Raw genomic sequence first — 12,678 nt, 5'->3', positions numbered from 1 at the left:
TGTGGCCTGGTAAGCAGCTTCGCAGGCATCCTCAATAAACTGTAATCAGCGAGTAACGGTCCGACAGGATCACCACCAAGAAGGGCCTGGAAGCCAGCCAGTCTATCAGCACTGACAGTTAGCTGCAGTTTAGTCCTCCTGAGCTGGACCTGTTTAGAAAAATGGATGACAACAAGGTGTACAAAGGGCCACCATCGGGCAGGCGAAAGCGGAGAGAGGCCAGCAGGAAATGAAGGAAATCTACCCTGACGGTGAGCTGAACCCCCTAACCAGGGCTGGAGGAGCCAGCCAGACTGTGGCTTTAGGCAGTTCAGTAAGTAGTTGTTTCTAGTTCATGCAAAGCAGGTATATATCAATACGTAAAAAAGTCTTGTGATTCACACATTGAGAATCATAATCATTTGCAGGATTTAAGCAGACAACTAGAAATGATAGCTAAAATATTCATAGATTAGTCTACTTAGGATTTGAAGATGTAAAACATTCCCTAACTTTTCAATATTGATAACCATGAGTAATTTTGGCTATATGCACACTCCCAGAATATTTCCATGAGTGTTAGTCAAACATGGATTGAAACTCTCGACTCTCTAGTTACCAAGGCACAAACGTGAATTTATGAGTAACAAAAAAGGCTGTACCAGTTATGCTGAAAAGTGTATCTCTAAAGGTTAAAAGCAGGAAAACAACCAAACAAATTATTTCTGCATTCTGTCTCTGTGTAGAAGACTATCTCTGGGTGAAACTGGGGCTCATCCCGTGATCTCTTGTCTGTCTGTGACAATAAAATTTCTTTGATTACTCTTAGTCACAGAAGAGTCATCACTGTCTAATAGAAATATCCAGTATTTTTCAATCATCATCAGAACTGAAACGCTTCTCTTTACTCAGCCTAGACCTGTGAATCCATTGGAGGAGGGGGCGCTGTGTTAAGCGGGGAGCAGAGCTGGCCTGACTGTATTTTGGGCCCCTCCGGGGTTTTAGCGGGGGTTAGGTAGGGAATAAAGTTCAGAAATGTCCTCTCCTCCTCAGTGGCACTGATCTAATCTCACAGTACTTTCTACTGGCCCTGCCACATTTAGGTCTGATTCTTCCTTTCCAGTTAACTTGGGAACTTTGAAGACCACTCCTGCCCCCCACTTTCTCTCCTCCTCCTCCCCACCCCTCTGCATCTTTGGGCCTCTGTAACATGCAGCTCCCTTAAAGCAAGGAAATCTTTTGTCTCGTCATCAATTTATGATTCCTCCCTTGCCCTCTTCTTCTGCCATGTGACCTGAAGCCTCCTTAAATTTGCTGTATTCACCATTATCCTTTCAGGCAGAGTTTCTTACCATAGCTCCAGGCCAGCTCACTCTTCCAAGTGACCTGTGAGCCATGGAAAATGAACAGCCTTTGCCTCCAGAAATTCTAGGAGTGTGTACAGTCCATTCTCAAGGCAGACCCATCTCCTCATCCATCAGAGCAGCTAACAAGCCACAGTTTCTCCTCTGTGCCCACAGACTCCACGGGAAACACACAAAGCTCCTTAGATATCTCTTTGGAACCCTAATCTCTAGATTTGAGCCAGGAGGCAATACAAACTGTCCCTTCACCATGATGGGGTCTGACTCACCACTCTCTCCAAAGAAATTCTTTCCACTCAAGTCCACTCTTGGTCTCCTAGTCCTTTTTATAGTCTGGTAACTAAGGATTACAAACTGGCCACTTCCTTTGCAAGTTGTTCTTAAGTGATCTAGCAAACTTCCATTTGGAACATGTGGATGGTGGCACCTCTTATCTTGGGACCTCTCTTAGTTGGTTTTACCTGTGACAAGGATCTGAGGGCACACAGAGCATGTTTAATTTAGGAGGTGATCCAGTGGGGAGTGGAGAAGTGAGGCTGAGAAACAAAGGGAGCCAGTAAGCCAGTTTCTGCTGTGGGTACCTGGCGTCTCCCCTGCAGGGCAACTCCAGGAGTTAGTGCAGAAAGGAGGCTCAGATCCGCCCCCACCAAGCACCTAGGAAACCAGGATGCTCACGCTTGCCAAGAGGATGGCATACGTGAGGGCACAGCAGGTTCTGGGCACAGAAAAGCTGCTCAAAGAGATACCAGTGCTGTCATGTGGAATTTGGACCGTGAGGGCACAGCAGGTTCTGGGCACAGAAATACTGCTCAAAGAGATACCAGTGCTGTCATGTGGAATTTGGACCGTGTGGTCCAGAAACAATAGGAGAGCTGAAGACATATGGGCCAAACAGCGGCTGCTACAGGGCCCAGTGACCTAAGAGAACCAGTCTTGCTTTAGCATACAGTTAAACTGACAAATGATAACGCTAAAACAGACATCAGGCTCTTCCAGGAAGACTGGCAAACTCCATTTTGTTCCTTTCAAGATGTAAGCGGTGTCTATGGAGACCTCTGAGCATGATAAGTAACACCAGCATTCTCTGTGGAACCCTGAGCAGAGCTCCCGATCTGGAATCCTTGCAGGCTTCCGACCAGGATCTGCTCCAGAGCTGACACGTCTCTCTTCCGAGTTCCACTGGGAGCCTTGAGGCCAGAAAGCCAAAATGAAAATCTCTTTTCATTCTCTCTCTCACATTCTGGTCTAACCAGTCTCTGAAGACCCATCTCTGGGGTTTACACCTTCTCCAGTTATGTCATCCACCCTTTCTTCAGAGTTCTCTTTCAGTCTCTTTGCTGTGACTGAAATCTGGCCCTCCCCCAGGGACAGGACACCCTCTCCCGCCCTGGTCTGCAGTGTGCTCTTAACTGCTTCCTGCAGATCACTCACACCGACCCCTTTTACTTAAAAGCCCTTCTTCTTCCTCATCCTCTGCCAGTTTGGGCATCTTCTCAGTCTCTCAGAGAATGTTGGCACACGGTTTGCATTCTGTGTAAGTAACATATATGACGCCTGTTTCTCACAGCTCTCGGATGCCACTTCACTTCCCTTCACACCCATAGCTGTCAGCCCAAGACTGCCGTCACCCAGAACCACTCCACCTCTGAAATCTTACCTTATAATACCTTTCTCTCGAATTATAATCCCTATTATTCCAGTTTTTTTTTTAGTCCTCGTCACCTATAATTGTCCTGTCCTTCAAGGGTCCTTTAACTTGTCATTTTCTCCTAATCTGAAAACTCCTTGAGTTCTCACTTTCTTCCCACTTAAGCTAACCTTTTGTCAATCCCCTCAATCCCCTTGTCCTAGTGTAACACTCAGCAAGTAACTCCCTGACCTTCATGGATCTGCCTTTTTTGCTTCTGTATCAGAGCTGCTTAAAATTGCTAAAATAAGAAGAAAGAGGAGGAGGAGGGGAGGAGGAAGAAGATAAGGGCAGGAGGAGAGAAAAGAAAAAAACTTTAATTCAAACTTCATACATGCACATTTTCTCCATTATTTGTTCTTCCTTGATGTTGTCTTCCATTTTGTACAAAACTCTCTCAAATCTCTGCTATTCTCTTCAAACTCCCTAATCCACCATGTTCTCAGTCACTCTCAATCCACGATCCTAAAGAGAAACTGGAAAATTCTGGTGAACCTGTACACAGATTCATAAGATCCAATCCTCTATCACCCAAAGGTGATGTCTATCTTAACAAATGAAATTGTAAGATATTTAAAGCCTACAATGTAATGATTTGATATATGTTTCAAAAGAATATTTTCAAAGATAACTCTAGTTTTACAACTTCATCCTTCTGGTGCTCTAGAATTACATTGGATTCATGTGACATACATCTCTCTGTTGGACATTGTATAGGATGCTTAATGATTCACCCAGCACTTAACATTTCTGCAAGAACTAGGGCTTCCACTTATTGGTCCTTAATTATTTACTATCTTACATTTTAATCGGCTGCTTTTGATATGCATGTGTTTTCTCAGGAATTAGGTTGAAAATAAGGAGGACATCTTATATTTGCATATCCTTGTTAGCGCCTAATGCGGTCCAAATTTCCTACTCTGATATAGGTTATTTTCTCTCAACATACACTTTCTTACTGATCCAAAAGAAAAATTTCTCTCTAATTTTTCCCCTACTCCATATTCTGTTACAATTATGAGTTTCTTATATTTGAAAAAAAAAGGTTGCAAGATAATTTTCTTGCATAAATGAATATATCCAACCATGAAACACTAAGTTAACATGTACACCTTATTTTGTTAGTGGCAGACACACTATGCATTATAATTCACTTTGTGGAGTTATCAGAGTGCAGTACTTTTAAAAGCATAGTGAATATTTCAGGCTCTATATATCAGCCAAATTTAAATAAACTTAAATTATTGAATTTTAGAATGAGTCTTTTGTATTTTGTTTTCATTTATTATTAACTTATCAGTAGAAAAGTGACACAATTTAGGAAGGCTCTTATTTTTCTTGAATCAGAAATGAAATTTCAGAGGCAAATGGCAAAAGCAAGAGTAGGAATTTGACATATAAATTTAAATTGGAAATCTAAGTACTTGTGGTAAACTTAGTAATAGGTTGAATATGAAATGTGAAGGAAAAGGACTTCAAAGTTAACTTAAAAATTTTTGAGGCAAATATTAATATCATTAATATAAATAGGAATAATGCAAATCAGAATCTTGGGGGAAGAATAAGTCTAGTTTTAAATTCACTAAGCTCAAACAGTGATTCATCATGTTACAGAGATCTATGAGGAGAGAAATGGGACCCGAGCTTTCTTGGCAAATCAAAATCAAAATATCAAATGAATATCTTCATCATTAAAGCAAAGGTTGCAACCATGGAAAGGAAGAAGTCGGTGGAGAGAAGGAAGATATTAATACACTGTTTTAAAAAAATTATCGTGTTTTTATTAAGCCAATATCTCTTTGAGTGGGATAGTGCAGAGGGCTTTATAGTCAGTATAAACAGTAAGAAGAGCCTCAATTCTTCAGTAAAGTTACTCAAAACATCAAATGAATGAATCCTTCTTAAAGGCCCTTTCAAGTATGAGTTCAGTGAAAGGTAGAAATATTCAATAGTTCATAGTCAAATTTTTTTTCTCTCTTGCATTGGTAAAAGTTTGCATTTCTGCCAGTGTCCTTCTGCAGCTTACAGATGCTCTATTCTGCTTATTGACCCAAGCACTCTATGCCCAATTAACTGACTCTGCTCTTCCTTCCTTCTCCTCAGTGGGTTAAAGTGTAACTTGCCCAAAATGCTCAATGTCACAATAATGTGAAAAGATGGGAGGACTTGTTAATGCACAGGCAGAGAGAGCAAAGTATAGCTAACACCATGAGTGGCACAAGGGAGCATATCAGACATGGAAAAAGAAACCAACATCTTCAGTACCTGTCACACACTGCACTACGTCGTCTTTTCTACTTACGATGCTATTTACCTGACAGCCCCTGAGAGCTCTTTGGGAACCACTGTGATTTCTCAAATGAATATGTATTTCAGTTGGTATGCTTATCTTGAGAACTCATTTTAATTACCCAGTGGACATTAACAATGTCTTCCCAGCTCTTACTTTCTATTAAGTAAGACTGTAAGTGAGGCTCTTGGTTCTTTTTAAAAATGCATCTTTGACCTACAGATCCTGAGGCTGCTCAAGCAGTTGTGGCAATAAGCAGTATAGATTCTCCGCAGTGGGGAAATGCAATAGGCAGGTTTTCTAAAAATTACCCTGGTCTATGGCTTCCACACATGAGTGCACAATGTGTTTAAGATTTTCATGAATTATATTCATAACATATTCCAAACAAAACCCTTATAGGCTTGATGAGAATCCCCCTGGATACCACTTTGAATGTTTATAGGAAAATGCTTATTACTTAACTAGTCCTTTAGGTCACTAAAAGAGACAAGGATGAAAGAAAAAAGATTTAATTGCAAACTACTTTTCTGTTTAATGCTTCACATCATGGCATTATGCCCCTTTGGCTATGGGTAGCGCTTTTTTTTTTTTTTCCTCTCTTTTTATTTTTCCTCTTTTTTTTTGGGGGGGGGCCAGGTCACAAGGCACATGGGATCTTAGTTCCCCAACCAGGAATCGAACCCGTGCCCCTTGCAGTAGAAGCGCGGAGTCTTAACCACTGGACCGCCAGGGAAGTCCTGGGTGGCACATTCTTATTGAATGAAACAAATTGTGTTCCTCTTTGATTTCAAAGATCTGATGGTTTATTTGGCCCATCAAATTTGAAAAGCTTTCTATCAATATAGGAATAAATGCAAGTATATAACAAATTACATTATGATATAGCCATAAGTTTAACTGAAAAGATGACTTTCTTCTAATTCAATTGCTGTTACAAATCCTTTTTCCTCCTACAACTGAAAAGAAATTTGGAATTGGTTAGTTCCTTTCTTCAAAGCCATTTTATCTTGAGAAACCTCAAAAAAAATTTTAAGAAAACTTTGATTATTCTGTTAGACTTCTTTTCCCTTCCAAAATTGTATTTCTAAAACACAGAAGTCTATCTGAGAACACTTTTCTTTTTTCATTTTGTAGCAAATAGAAATTTATCCTACAACTCCCTACAGAAACCTGAGAGAAAAATCAATGATCACTTTGACAAGAACAATGCTACTTTCTTCTGAATGGGTCACCTAGCTCCTAGTAACCTGTTCTCCCAGGACAGTTTATTTAGAAAATCAGGCCAATCATCCCTGAGCTTGCTCAATACTATGGTACCAGTCATGCACAGTATACAAAAAACTTCAAACTTCACAACTACTGGGAAGCTATTTCTTAGTGCACCTATTTCATGAATGAGAATCATTATATTCATCGTACAAAGAACAGCAACTGCTGTGACCATTTCCCATTTAGACTTGTCTGTGAAGACTGAATCAGTAAATGGATGAGGCACATTGTCTTTTCTTAGCAGATGAGTCTCTGTAGGGTATTGTTTGAGAACATGGTCTTTTAAGCCAGACTAATGGGGTTTTGAATCCTGCTTCCACCACTTACTGACTTGGTATCTTTGTATTCTTGGACATTTTACTTAAATCTCTGAACTTCAATGTCACCATTTGAAAAGTGCAGATAACAATACCAAAAAGGATGGTTCTGTTCATTTATTTAGATGACACTTATAAAACCTTTGGTATCGGGCCAGATACATGGTTAGTCCTCAGGAACAGTGAATTACTTTTGTTGCTATTGTTATAGTTACCCACTTCATTTAGAGAAAGAACCTATATATTTGTACTTAAAAAATCTTCAAGGGTACGGTTAAAACCTGAATGCGTAACGGCCTCAATGCTATGATGATCTTTTAAAGTTTTGAAACATTTACAGCCTCAATCTATAGCTCTAAAAGATCTTTGAAGTTCTTTATTGATTTAAAGGGAAAAAAAGAGACAATATTTGAGAACTGGGGTAAGAGCTCAGAGTATCAGGGTTGGGTAAAGCAGAGGTCGGGATTACCTTCTCCAGGTATATTGATTCTGTGATTGTTCATTACAGCACCAAACTGCCTCCTTAAGGACCCATCATGTACTTAATCCTCTGCAGATGTTCTTTCTGACAGTGGGGAATAGTATGCATGGATAGAGCCCTCTCCCCTTGGAGTTCTCTTTTTCTCTGTCTCTCAAAGTTATTTCCAGCTATGAAAAGAAACCTGTGAACTGGCTGTTTCTTAGTAAATCTGTGTCATTACAGCAATAGATAATAGGCAGGTAGGTACAAGAGAGGAAGAGGAATTACCCCATGATAGCACTGCTCTAAGTGCTTTTCATGTAATGACTCACATAATCCTCGTGACAACCCTATGAGATAGATACTATTGTTACCTCTGTTTTATAGAGGAGGGTACATAGGCACAGGGAACTTAGGTAACTCGCCCGAGGTAATGGCTCATAAATGACAAACTCAGGCAGCATGGCTCCAGGGCATTCAAACAGGACACTGCGCTGTCTCAGTGAGAAAGATAAAGATGACAACTAATTTAGTGTAACATTGATTTTTTTTTTTTAATTTTGCCTTGTAATGATAGTAAATCCATTTAATAGATGAGATCATTGAAAACAGATAAATTAAATGAGCTATCTAAAATCTCAGAGCTCTTTAGAGATGAAGGCTGCATGACAACCCAGGTTTTCTTTCTATGAATGCTCTTCTTGTTCTTCTGAGCCAGAGCCTAATAGTTGCAAGATGGAATGGTAATGAGTCTGTAAACTGCTTTGGTAACTACATTTTACCTGAAATGAGCATATTTGTTTACTTCTATAAATGAAGACTTTTGAAAGGCTAGAGTTAAAACCCCACCAAAGGCACAAATTTAAAAAACATATATAGATACTATAGTTGCTTAAGTAGTATTTAAACAACATTGAATTTCGATAAAGAATATCAAGATAAAAAACAGGAATATACATTTTGAAATAACCACTTACAAGGGCATCTCTTCAAGAAAAAGAAAATAGTCTAATTTGCTCTAGTCTTACAGAAATATGGCTATTGTAACTTTATGCCATGAAATAGATATTTTCAAGCCTAGAACAAGCTGATAAAATAATCTGAACTATGGATTATTATTGGTTGATTAAATTCTGTTTTATAGATTCAAAATTGATAAAGCAATATTACCACAACATGTTATTAGATAAAAGAAAAACTAGCAATAATAAACTATTAGTGGGTTGAATATTATGCAGGGTTTATTAAAAAACAAAAATCTAATTTCCCTGATGGGGCTCAAATGAGAGGTGTGATAAATATAATACATAAAAGTTGGCTCTTCCCTGTTTACAGCAAAACATCAACTGTAGCATAATTAAAACGAGTATAGTGCTTAACAAGCATTACAAATACTGTCAACAATCAGCTGTGAGATATGGGTCAGGTTACTTAATTTGGGGGGTCATAGTTTCCTCATCATTCAGATTAAAGAGTTGTACAAGAGGATATCTTAGATTTCTTCCTGCTTCTAATAGTCTGGCCTCTACAGAAAGCTGGTTGGTATAGCTGCAGCAATGTTAATCAATAGTGAACATTAGGCAGGTCCGACCATGTGAACTATATTATTTATGCCATGGTTCTAGTTTATGAGTTACATAGATAAAGAACCTCAGTCTATTCAGGAATTTGTTATTTCTTTATTTAGTAGACAAATACTGTTGCAAACCTACTATTACTTACCTGCCTGTGTTCAAAGGTCCAGGGACACAAAGATGAGTGAGACACGGTGCCTCTCCTAAAGAAACACACAGACTTACTGGGATGGCACACATTGGATTTAAAAATGCCTGTTTCTCCACCTAAAGGCTATCACAGTGCTCTTGCTATAGAAACAACAGATCCTTCAGAGCTGAAGTCCTAAGTGAGGATATAAGGAGGCCTTGACCATGAAGACAAGATTTGAGCTAGGTTTTTTTAGGCTAAACATGAGTTTACTAAGGGAGAAAGAACACTAATGAGAGAGGAAAGAGTCTGTACAATGACACTAAATTACAAATGGCCTGGTGAGCCTCAGGTTCAGGGTCAGAGGAAGAAGGAAAAAAAGAGGAGAAGGGAGAAGAGTATTCCTTTAGAAAGAGATTATGTAGTGAATCATATAAGTAAGAAAAGAGTCATGTCCTCCTGGCCTGTCTGGAGAGCAGACATACGGGGAACAAAACAACTTTAAGAGCAGAACTGGTTCTCACTCAGATGTCTTGTCCTAACGGAGGGATTGTTTTAAATGTCGCTCTGAGGCTGCCCAATGGTCCAATCACATGGCCAGGCCATAACCCATAGCCCGTGAGTGTAGCAGGCTCACAGCCTGCCGTATGCCCACCGAAATGTCCCCGACTGCAGCAACCCCTGTCCCAGCATGAGGGCGCAGTCAAGCAGGAGTGTGTATAGATAATACGTCGATACCAGTGACACCGCAGTCAGTCATGGGCGCCATAACAGTGGAGGCTCAGAAGGGCCCAAAGGGACCCACCCATAGTCAGACTCGGGCAAGGGTCCCGGTGGTGATGGCCTCAGACCCCAAACCAGACAAAATTATCTGTTTTCCCCTCATCTTGGTGCAGGGGTTGCAGGGACCACACACAGTCCCTTGTCTTCTGGTATCTAGTAAGCCCAAGAAATGCGTTCTCCCGCGCCTGCCCTCTAAACTCTAACCTTGGCATAGGGCCTCTGGTCACTCCTGGGGGCTGAGAGCCATCAGCTTAATGTTTATTTTCAAAAGCCAAGAGGTCTGGACAGAAGTGAGTGAAGTCCTCAGACTTATCCCCAGGCCCCCAGAGAAGGGTGGAGAGAACACCCATTTCAGTTACAGGGGCCACCTGTCAGGATGTGGCCACCAATTCTGTGGGCAAGGGAGCCAGGTTGAGTGGCTGGCCAGGGGCAGATGGCTTTTTTGGTCTGATGTCATGGGGCAAGTTGGTTCAGAGGAGCCCCTGCTTCCCCAGTGGGGGTGACGCCCACAAGGCAGTGGCTGGTGCTTGCATGCTGTTGTCTTGGCAGTGGTTGCTCTCAGGGTGTTCTGAAGAGAGAGGGTCTGTAGTACTGTGTCCCGTGCTGTGACCCTCTCCTTCACGAACTTTGGCAAAATTATCTCCAGAGGGGATCTAATTAAGTCTTTAAGGTCTCTTAGGGACCCCTGTGCAAAGCAATCACAAAGAGTTCTACACTTGTTTTCCCTTATGAAGTTCCAACAACTTTCTGAACTGCAGAGGGTACGCCAGTGCCAGGGATGTGCTTAGGGCTACTCAGCTCATGGGAACCCCCTGACCATCTCCAGCCCCGCTGGAAGAGGCTGCAAGCATTAGATGAGGAACTGCTTCCTTAGCCTTTTCTGAGCCCTTCTGTTGCATGCTTGATCTGACCCACTCGGCACGTTTAGCCAGAATCAAGGCTAAAGAGAAGACCAAACGTTCCCCCCAGCACCAAAAAAAAACATGTATAAATGCCCTAGCATCCTCCAAGAATGGCCCACAGCTTCTGCTAGCACTTCCCAGGACCCTCTGGCAAAATGTCCACAGAACCCTCGAAGTCTTGCAGACAAACCACAAGCGTCCCTCTAGAATGCCCCGTGGGCTCCTCTAGCACCACACAAAGGTGCCCGTTGGGATTGTCAGCCTGTTTGGTCTTCCTGAATGGCCTTATGCTTAATCCCTTCACAAAGTCAATTCATCAGAAGGACAAGGTGATCTGGAAAGAGCTGAGCTTTGCAGTGTCAGGGTAGCCAATCAAAAACAATGAGCCAAAACTGAAGTATCAGTAAAGCCTTTCATCCTTGTGATAGTGTAAGAGGCTAAAACCAGAGAAGGTGCCAACTCTCCCCCTGCTCCATTTTCTCCCATGAAAGAGCATCAATCAAGGGTCAGTTGGATCAGCACAGAAGTACAGGTTGTCTCCCTGTTGAGGGAGCCTTAAACAAAAGACTCCTGCATGTCTTTGGACCCAGAAGGGGAAGTGGGAGGGAGAAAGGCAGGAGTGGAAAAGTACTGAATATTGAGTGAGAGTGGGGAAAATATCTTCTAGTTTCCCCAATAAGGAGAGGTCCAAATGTAGGCACCTGGGATAGGAACGCAGAGAGCGTAAGAATGTGGCCTGCCAGGGGAGGCCTGTGCCCTCAACTGCAGAGCATTGATTATAAACCAAGCTTCCTCTCCGAGGCCTGCCAGATGTGGACTGAAAAATCACACATAGGTTTTCTGGTCAGGAACCAGACTCTTCAATATGGTTTGCTAAGAAATTAAATTTTTATCCTATAGGTAATAGCAAACCAAGAGTTTTCAAGATGAGAAATGCCATGGGCTGCTTTGATTTTGTTTGTCTTAATTGGAATTATGCAGCATATGATGAAGTGGAGAAAAACAGTTAAGCAAAGAGAGACATTTGCAATAATCCAAACAAATTCAATTCTGAACCATGATTGGGATAAGAGGGTATATAGAAGTATTTAGGTAAACAATTCAAGAATGCATTCAAGGAATTCCCTGGTGGCGCAATGGTTAAGAATCCTCCTGCTAATGCAGGGGACACAGGTTCGAGCCCTGGTCCGGGAAGATCCTACATCCTGCGGAGCAACTAAGCCTGTGCGCCACAACTACTGAGCCTGCGCCCTAAAGCCCGCGAGCCACAACTACTGAAGCCCATGTGCCTAGAGCCCGTGTTCAGCTACAAGAGAAGCCACCGCAATGAGAAAAGCCCACTCACTGCAACGAAGAGTAGCCCCCGCTCACTGCAACTAGAGAAAGCACGTGCAGCAACGAAGACACAACGCAGCCAAGATAGATAGATAAATAAATAAATAAATAAATAAATAAATAGAATGAATTCAATAAGAATGAATCCAACAATTGGATATGGGAGATAAAAAAGGAGTGAATAAATAGTTGCCAATACCAAGCATTTCAGCTTAGGCGATGGGGTGCTGGGGATCTTTAGTAAAGATGGAGAGTATCAGACCAGCAGGTTGGGAGAGAAATATATGATTGGGTGGAAGTTAGTCTAATGATTTCTAATCGTTTTGACAGCCAACTAAATATTCCAACTAAGGCCCGGAGTTCATATGAGAGTCACAACCTATAAATTGACCTGGGAATTTACAGAAAGATGTTCACTGGTTATGCGAATTATCCACATAACTGAGTAAAAGACAAGCGTACGCCATTCTTATCTGAATATTTAGAAAAATCTAATTTTCAGCTTGAATTTTACAAATAGTCACATAATTCTTCATTTTAGCTATTGGGGTTCAGGGTGGGCCTCCTCCAAATATGTCACAAAAT

General features: G+C 41.4%; 1 long non-coding RNA gene across 1 annotated transcript; it reads left to right on the top strand.

The window, feature by feature from the left end:
- Nucleotides 1-1,840: 1,840 nt before the first annotated feature.
- On the top strand, nucleotides 1,841-12,216 carry LOC309660862. The gene is made up of 2 exons (XR_014263690.1): nucleotides 1,841-2,055; nucleotides 2,131-12,216. It is a non-coding gene; the product is annotated as an uncharacterized lncRNA (long non-coding RNA).
- Nucleotides 12,217-12,678: the final 462 nt, after the last annotated feature.

Source organism: Balaenoptera physalus (assembly GCF_965194825.1).
Source record: "Balaenoptera physalus genome assembly, chromosome: 5".
In the NCBI taxonomy this organism is placed as follows: domain Eukaryota; kingdom Metazoa; phylum Chordata; class Mammalia; order Artiodactyla; family Balaenopteridae; genus Balaenoptera; species Balaenoptera physalus.
This window is presented reverse-complemented; position numbering and strand designations above follow the sequence as displayed.